The sequence below is a fragment of the Hyperolius riggenbachi genome, chromosome 12 (genome assembly GCF_040937935.1).
Source record: "Hyperolius riggenbachi isolate aHypRig1 chromosome 12, aHypRig1.pri, whole genome shotgun sequence".
NCBI lineage: Eukaryota > Metazoa > Chordata > Amphibia > Anura > Hyperoliidae > Hyperolius > Hyperolius riggenbachi.
The window spans coordinates 67,257,909-67,266,857 of record NC_090657.1 but is presented as its reverse complement, the minus strand read 5'-3'; positions in this window follow the sequence as shown (position 1 = coordinate 67,266,857).

The following is an 8,949-nucleotide window of genomic DNA, read 5'->3' as shown; positions in this document are numbered from 1 at the left end:
CGATGGGCGTGGCCGCGGCGGCAGCCCCAGGACCGCCTAACGCCGATCGACGTAAAGTCCTAGGGCGGCAGTTTGCAGGAGATCATGCGCATCTCCTGTTGGTAGGCGGAGCGGAGCGATTGCCGCTCGGGAGACTTAGACGGCGAAACCGCCGTTTTTCTTCTAAGTACAGCGCAGCGATCTGCGTGTGACACGGCTGTCCCCTCCTGACTGTCGGCAGTGATCAGCTGATCACAGGGATTGGCTGGCGGGGGGGAGGGAGGGAAAGTATTGTAAAAATGTTTATAAATAAATAAGTAAATTTAATAAAAAAATATTAGTATAAATACTTACAAAAATAAAAAACAAACACTGGGGGAGGTGGGGGGGCGATCAGACCCCACCAACAGAGAGCTCTGTTGGTGGGGGGAAAAGGGGGGGGGATCACTAGTGTGCTCTGTTGTGCAGCCCTGCAGCTTGGCCTTAAAGCTGCAGTGGCCAATTACTCAAAAAATAGCCTGGTCTTTAGGGGGGTTAGCACTGTGGTCCTCAAGAGGTTCAAGGAAACCAGAGACAAGACAAAAAAAGTTTTAGTGGACGCACTTCTTTTACACAGACGGGCCGCGACTGGAGGAAGTTACGGGACCGGAGCTGCAGGCAGCGGAGGACGGCGGCGTGGGAGGGATCCGTGCGTATGAAGCTGGAGGAAGCCCAGGTATGTATAAAACTTTCCTCTTGAATCTTCATGGCAGCATACTGGTTAGCCCCGCCCCTAACCCTGCCAGGACCAGTCTCTATAAATCTTTGCTCCCTCCCACACACGGTCCTTTTGTTTCTAGTACTACTGTAGACTGTCGAGTACTAGGGTGGGCGCTCTGTATGCTGCCATGAAGATTCAACAGGAAAGGAAAATTACCAGTAAGTATAAATTTTCCGTTTTCTTGTCGAATTCCTGGCAGCATACTACGGGATTTAACTAGACAATTATACAAAGGGAAGGACATGTGTTAAGTGCGAGACAATAACAAAAAAAAACTTTATTCCATTAGGAAACAAAGAAAACAAAAGGTAAGAAACTTCAGTATCTTCTAAATATACCAATAAGTACAGAAAACAAAAAAATGGTATTCTACATCAAAGAGTACATCAATTGAAAACACAACAGAGCTTCATCAGCCTTTTTTTTGTCATGCTCTGTGCTAAAGCTAGGACTGTCCTTCCAAGCTCTACTGTAGAAGATGCTCCTGGATCCACTCTGTAGTTTTTGGTGAAGGTGTTGGCCGACGACCAGTTTGCTGCTCTACATATCGTCTCAGAAGACACTCCTGCCTGTGCCGCCCACGAAGTGGAAATTAATCTAGTCGAGTGTGCCGTTATATTAATGGGAGGTTCTGCCCCCCAACCTCTGTATGCAGCCCTAATTGCCCTTACCAACCAGGATGTGATTGTTCTTGTAGTATCAGGCTCACCTTTCCTATATCCTGTAGGCAAAATAAACAGTCTTTCAGTTTTACGTATCTCTCTTGTCCTGTCCATTTATACTTTCAGTAGTTCTGGTATATTCTATGTTGAGGTACCTCAGCACCTTGGTCTACGAACACTGGTAAATTTAATTCTTGGTTAAAATGGAATGCGGCCGCCACCTTAGGTACAAATTGCTGGTTAGGTCTCAACGTTACTCTATCGTGAAAGAACTGTAAATACGACTTAATCTTCTGGAAAAAAACGACTAGTCCCGGCGTAGGATGGGAAAAAAAGCACTGTGTGTGGGAGGGAGCAAAGATTTATAGAGACTGGTCCTATAAATGCTGCATGAATTTGACAGGACAGATGCATTCCAAACACAATGCACATATGGACACAAGAAATTACTGCGCATCCTGTCCTTCCAACCCAGGCCTCTCCTTTGAAGAATGGTTTCAGAAATATCATACAGTCTACAACTAGTAAAGTTTTTTTCCTTTTTAGCCCATTGCAAGGCAGTGTTCCCCTCAGTACAATTTCAACCACTTGACCACCAGAGCAATTTTCACCTTTCAGCGCTCCTTATCGCAATGAAATGAACTGTATCTTGTTTTTTCTGCCACCAATTAGGCTTTCTTTGGGTGGTACATTTTGCTAAGAGCTACTTTACTGTAAGTGTATTTTGACTGGAAGAATAAGAAAAAAACTGATAAAATTCATTATTTCTCAGTTTTCGGCCATTATAGTTTTAAAATAATACATGCCTCCATAATTAAAACCCACGTATTGTATTTGCCCATTTGTCCCGGTTATTAAACTGTTTAAATTATGTCCCTATCACAATGTTTGGTGCCAATATTTTATTTGGAAATAAAGGTGCATTTTTTTCAGTTTTGCATCCATCCCTAATTACAAGCCCATAGTTTATAAAGTAACAGTGTTATACCCTCTTGACATAAATATTTAAAGAGTTCAGTCCCTAAGGTAACTATTTATGTATTTTTTTTTCTTATTGTAATTTTTTTTTCTCTTATTAAAAAAATAAAATAAAATTGGGGAGTGTGGGAGGTAATGAGTTAATTTATAGTGTAAAACTAGGTATTTATATAAGAAAAATGTTTTTGGATGTAGTTTTACTATTTGGCCACAAGATGGCCACAGTACTTTTTTGTTCATGCGACCTGTAAGCGTCGGAAGTACGCTTACAGGACGTTGGGAAACTTTTTTTTTTTTCCACAATGATTGCGCTGCTTCTCATAGAAGCAGCCGATCATTGCTGGGTGCTGAGATCAACAAACGGGAATGTTTTTTCCCGTTCATTGATCTCCGGGCGAGCGGGTGACGGCGTGCACGAGCACATGAGCAAGCGGGAGTGTGGACATCGGCAGTACCACCAGGGGTGTTTCTACGCCACTAGTTGTAAAGTGGTTAAAAACTGCCCCAAAACTCCAAACACACAGGCCGTGCATGAAAGAAGGCAAATTTGCAATTGCTCTTAAATTTAAAGGGACCCAGAGCACCTCTCATGAGTATGCCTAGAGACTCCGACCAGTACTGCAAAGTACTTAAAGATGCATACCTTGAGGGGCATGGCCAAGATGGCGCTCTGACCAGAGGTACTTTGAGAGGCTCCGCTGCCCGGCACATCTGCAAACTCTTTTAAACACTCCAACGTGCTCCTGAACTGGTCAAAAACCATCCCATTCTGCTCTTTAAAGGGAAGGTTCAGGGACGCTGTGAAAAAAATAAAAATCCAAATCCACTTACCTGGGGCTTCCTCCAGCCCGTGGCAGGCAGGAGGTGCCCTCGTCGCGGCTCCGCAGGCTCCCGGTCTCCTCCGGTGGCGTGCCCGACCTGGCCAGGCCGGCTGCCAGGTCGGGCTCTTCTGCGCTCCAATGTGCGGCTCACTGGTGCGCGCTGACGTCATCGGACGTCCTCCGGGCTGTTCTGCGCAGGCAGGGCTGGAGGAAGCCCCAGGTAAGTGGATTTGGATTTTTGTTTCTTTCACAGCGTCCCTGAACCTTCCCTTTAAGACCCCCTGCTATTCATGAGTGAACTAGCTCCGTGGTACGATCTGCTGGACGAGAGTGAAGAGGAGATTTTGTGTGACCCGCCATCCTCTTCTCAAGACAGGGACGCAAGTGCTGGGCCCTCCCGCCCTCAGAGATCTCCGCTTCGCTACACCCCATACCCTGCCATGGCGCAGAGTAGAAACCACAAAGAAAAAGGCGACAAGGAGAGACCAGTAGACGAGCCTCCCAATACGGGTCTCCGGTCGTAGCAAAACGGCAAAGGAAGATGATGCACCCACTGATAATACTAAATAAGAAGAAACTCCAATGCCAAGTCCCGCTAAGCTATTAGAAGCGATAAGAACCTGCCAATCAGCTCTCACCATGAAAATCGACACTATAGAAGCTGGTTTTAGCCTGCTTCGCCATGATATGTCCAAGCTCCGGAACCGTACCGTAGAGCGTGAGAGAAGAACCTCTGACGCTGAGGATACGTTGCAGACCCACAGAATCTCTGTCCCTGCTATGCAGCTTCGCTTGACACAATTGGAAGAACAGGCCATTGATGCAGAGAACCGCAACCGGAGGAGTAATCTCCGTGTAGTCAGCATACCTGAAAAAGCAGAAGGCTCTGACGCAGTTACCTTCATGGAAAACCTCCTCAACTGCTACCAGAGGCCAACCTTTCAAAGTTCTTCTCTATCAAGCATGCTCACAGAGTGAATACACACAAAAATCCACCCAGGGCAGCACCGAGACCCATGATCTTTAAACTCCTTCATTTCAAAGACCGTGATGCCATCCTGACTGCAGCTAGAAAGGTGGGTGATCTTTATTATCAAAACACTCGGTTAATCATCTTCCCAGATTTCACCACAGAAACCCAGCGTCAGCTGCATTCATTTCAGCTAGCTAAGACTAAACTGCGGGAAAAATAAATCCCACATGCAATGTTATTCCCCGCTAAGCTCAGAGTGCAGGATGGCGAAAACGTCCATTTTTTTTTGAAAAACCTGAGGATGCCATAACTTGGATTGAGTCCCTGCCAAAATCCTAATTTTTTCTAACATATGTGTGATGACCATGCTCCATGCTTACGCTCTGTACCAGGTATTAACTGCTTTATTGCTTGCTTATACTGAACTATTGCTCTAATATTTTACACAGTTTATTTGAACAGCGTGAACTTTAGCAGCCATATTTTTGTGACGTCAGCCTTCTTCTCCAACTACTTTTTCCCGCCTGGACATCTTTTACTTTCCCTGGAACATTAACCACGCCTTTTTCCTCAATGATGTAAAATCCCTTCACATGTGGGCAATAAGAGCGCCTTTCAGTCCGATTACTTATATGCTTATACAGTGCCTCATAGCCCTATACCTAAGCTAATCAAGCACCCTGACTTTGTGAAGGCTACACAATACCAGAACTTGTGTTAATCTTCCCTGCTTAACAACAGCCTGTGGGTATCTGCAGTTAGTGCAGATGTTACACCAGAATGCGGACACGTGTAGTTGCATAATGTGCACTTCTGATTATGCTAGGTTTTGTTCTCTTAGGTTTATATGTAACTGTATAATGCTAGGCATACACCTAGTCAATTATGCGCTGGATCGAGCTGCTGGCTCGATGTCGGCGCATGCCCGCTCGTCCGCGCGGATCGATCCCCGCTCGTCCCCGCTGGCGCTGCTTATCACCCGCTTGATTTCCCGCTATTGTCCGCCAGCGGGGATCGAGCGGGGAATCTATCCGGCAGGTTATCGGACCTGTCGGATATTATCAATCGAGCCATCAGCGGCTCGATTGATAAGGGCTGAAAACGCCATGTATGCATAAGATGATGTTTCCTACAGCATGTATGCCGGGGGAGTGTGTGTCAATGCAACTGTATATACTCTGTGTGGGGTGGAGGGTGGTCTAAGGCACATTCTCTTATAGCTTTGATGTACCAAAAATGGATTCACAGTTACTGCAGTTCTATATTCTGACTGTATTGAGGCGGGCCGATCCTCCCCGACCCAGAGGTGTTTAGTACTATAGGAAGGGACAGATCACTTGAGTTAGCCTTTTGATTTCATTTGGTGTCTGTTGGCCCCCCCCTCGAAACCATTTCCTGATCTGTCCATTAGATGGTGCTGTGCCTCAACTATGACAGCTAATGTATTTATGGTGATCCTTTCAATTAATATCTCCTATTGGTTAATTTTCCACTTTTGCGCTACTGGGTCGAGGGTTCGGTACACACTCGCAACAGCACCCACATGTCTGGATGGTTACATTAGATAGCTATTATGGTTACATTAGATAGCTATTATGGAGAGGGAGGGCAAATAACCCCTATAAGCCGCTTTGTGTGATGCCGACTCAGGTTTTTTTTTCTCCTTCTCCTTCTTTTACCTCTTTCATATTGAAAGCAAGTTTGATTGTATACTATGTACATTTAATCCACACCTTAACCCCATTGGGATTAGTATTCTGGGGGAGCCTTACTCCACACTGTACCACCAGCCGGTTCTTACCATTAATCACTTATGCCGATAAATTTACCTTGTAACCTTTAAGGCTCAACTTAATACTAATTGCTGTCAAATCTCTGCCTCATCCCTTGGGATATGTTACTTAGACATAATGGCTAAGTTTAGGAGGGGCGCTGCTTCGGCATCATATAAAGTTTATTGAATTACCGGTATTCTTTATTTTAAGCCTTGGGTTTAGTCTAATGGTAAATTTGTATAAAGACACTATATCCATGGAGAGGGTCCTCATTTAAGTTTGCTGTACATTTCACTTTGGAATTCTATAAGGTTATGCCTATAGTATACTAAATATGTAGACTGTGTATATACTGTCAGTGATCCTTTTTTTTGGGCCTAATTGTTGGTATATCTATTTTCTATTAACGGTGATAAGGAGGGGAAAGCTTAAAAAATTGATGATGAACTTTTAACTGCTAAAACACAGACTTTACCACTGCCTGGTCGGGGTTTTCCCCCTTTGCCCCATACAGAGAGCCCCTACATTCTTAATTCAATTATGTATTCTCCCCAGTAACTGTTGGCAGTTGCTGGGCAGCGGACCCTCATTGAGTGTCACCTTCCACACCCTTCTTGTATAGGTACTTACTAATAACACCATTGTGAGTACCTAAGTTGCAATTATTGATGTTTGTTTCATGCTTAGTTCCCCCTGTGAGTAAGGGGGTAAGTGGGTTTTATTTTAGGTTTTGGGATCCAAGCTACTCTGGACCTGTTGTTAGGTTGTAGCGGGGTGGGAGTTGTGGGTTTAGGGACTTCAAGGATGGTAACTACTTCATTAAAGCCACGGATTTGTACTTTATCTGTGTTAATACTACCCGACTGTGTTCGTAACTCTTTAACTCTGCTTTCCCTCTTCTTTCTGTCTGGTTGTGACCCTCCCCTCTCTGTCCCCCCCTCCGTTATGATCACATATGTCTGCTTCATAGCGGGCATTTTCACTGTGAGGTATGGACTTACTGTATAAATCTTCATTTAAATATCTCTTATGACAACACTTAAACTTGTCTCCTGGAACGGTAGGGGGCTAAATTCTAAAATAAAGAGATCCTTAGTCAAGGACTTTTTTAAAAGGCATAACCCACACATATGTCTTCTCCAAGAAACTCACCTACAAGGTAGTAGAGTCCTGGCAACAAAAAGGCCTTGCTTTGCCCACGCATATCACTCAACATATTCCTCCCATGTGAGGGGAGTATCAATCCTGATTAATAAAAATCTTCCCTTTCAATTACACACCCTTAAAATTGATCCAGGGAGTCGGTATGTTATAATGAACGCTACTATTAACAATGAGTATTACCACAGCTAATGTATACTTACCTCCACCTGTTGACCTAACAATTCTTGATAAGGTAATCACATTAATAACTCAAATGCCCTCTGGGAGAGTCCTGATCTGTGGAGATTTTAATCTAGTGCACAATCCATTACTTGATAGACTCAAACCATCCCCTAGGGACAATCTTGAGTTTGCTAAATGGATTGATGCATGCAATATGACAGATGCCTGGAGATGGAAACACCCAGACGTCAAAGCCTTCTCATGTCATTCCACTACACACTGCTCTTTATCCCGCATAGACCTGGCTCTTGCCTCAGCGGAACTCCTTCCAAAGGTATTAGCTACTACATTTCTAGCTCAAGGCATTTCTGATAATGCCCCGCTAGAAGTAATTCTCAACTCAGGTGTGAGGCGGACTGATAGAGTTTTTTTCTAAATTTTGGATTTCTGATCCCATTATAGATGATATTATTAAAAGAAAGCAACGCGAATACTGGTCTTTCAATACCGATACTGCTTCTCCGAAGATGGTATGGGACGCTTTTAAGGCCTTTCTGAGAGGGCATTACATGAGTGCAATTAAAATGACTAGATCCCAAGCACAGGCGCTTATCCAATGGAAAGAACAAACAGCTCTACGATTGGAAGCTGCCAACTCCCTCTCGCCAGACCAAACACTATACCGCAACTGGCAACTAGCTCTTCAAGAGCTAGAAATATACAGAACTAATTTAATAAAAAAAAAGTCTTCTTGATCAAAAACAGCACATCTTTTAACAGGGTGACAGGAATGGCAGTATGCTTGCTTGTTTGGCAAAAGATGAACGTGGTGCAGGAACTATACCACTCTTAAAAATGCAGGATCAATCACTCACTTCTGACCCAGATATAATCAACAACACTTTCTATACTACAAGAACTTATATACTAGCAAATCCATGGTCACTGAGTGGGAGCTGGAGGACTATTTACATGAAATTGCTCTACCAGCTCTGTCTTCCACTGACTCAGCTTCTCTTGAATCTCTTACACTTGACGAATTTTCGGACGCCATAGCTAAGTTGCAACAAGGTAAAACACCTGGCCTGGATGGTCTACCTGTAGAATTATATAAAAAATACCATAAAGTACTGGCCTCTAAACTTAGAGATACCCTTCAACTGCCGTATTCTAAATGCTCCGTACCATTATCCATGTCTGAAGCCCTTATTGTCCTGATTCCCAAGCTGGAAAAAAATCCCCTACACTGTGCATCTTATCGCCCGATCTCGCGGCTAAATGTTGATGCAAAGATTTTGGTGAAAGTACTTGCATACAGACTAAACAAAGTAATTACTAAACTGATACATTTTGATCAATCAGGCTTTATGCCAAGTAAGGGCACTGATATCAATATCCGCCGTCTTTTCGCCAACATTTCTGCTTCACACTCTAATAAAGGCCAAAGAGTTATAGCCTCGCTTGATGCCGAAAAGGTTTTCGACTCTGTAGAGTGGGATTATTTATGGGTGGTCTTAAAAAAATTCGGATTTGTTACCAAATTTTTAGGGTGGATACAACTCCTGTATACCAATCCAACAGCAAAAATTAAAACTGGTGATGTTATTTCTAGGTATTTTACTTTGGGAAGGGGAACTAGACAGGGGTGCCCCCTGTCACGGATGGTCGCGTGGCC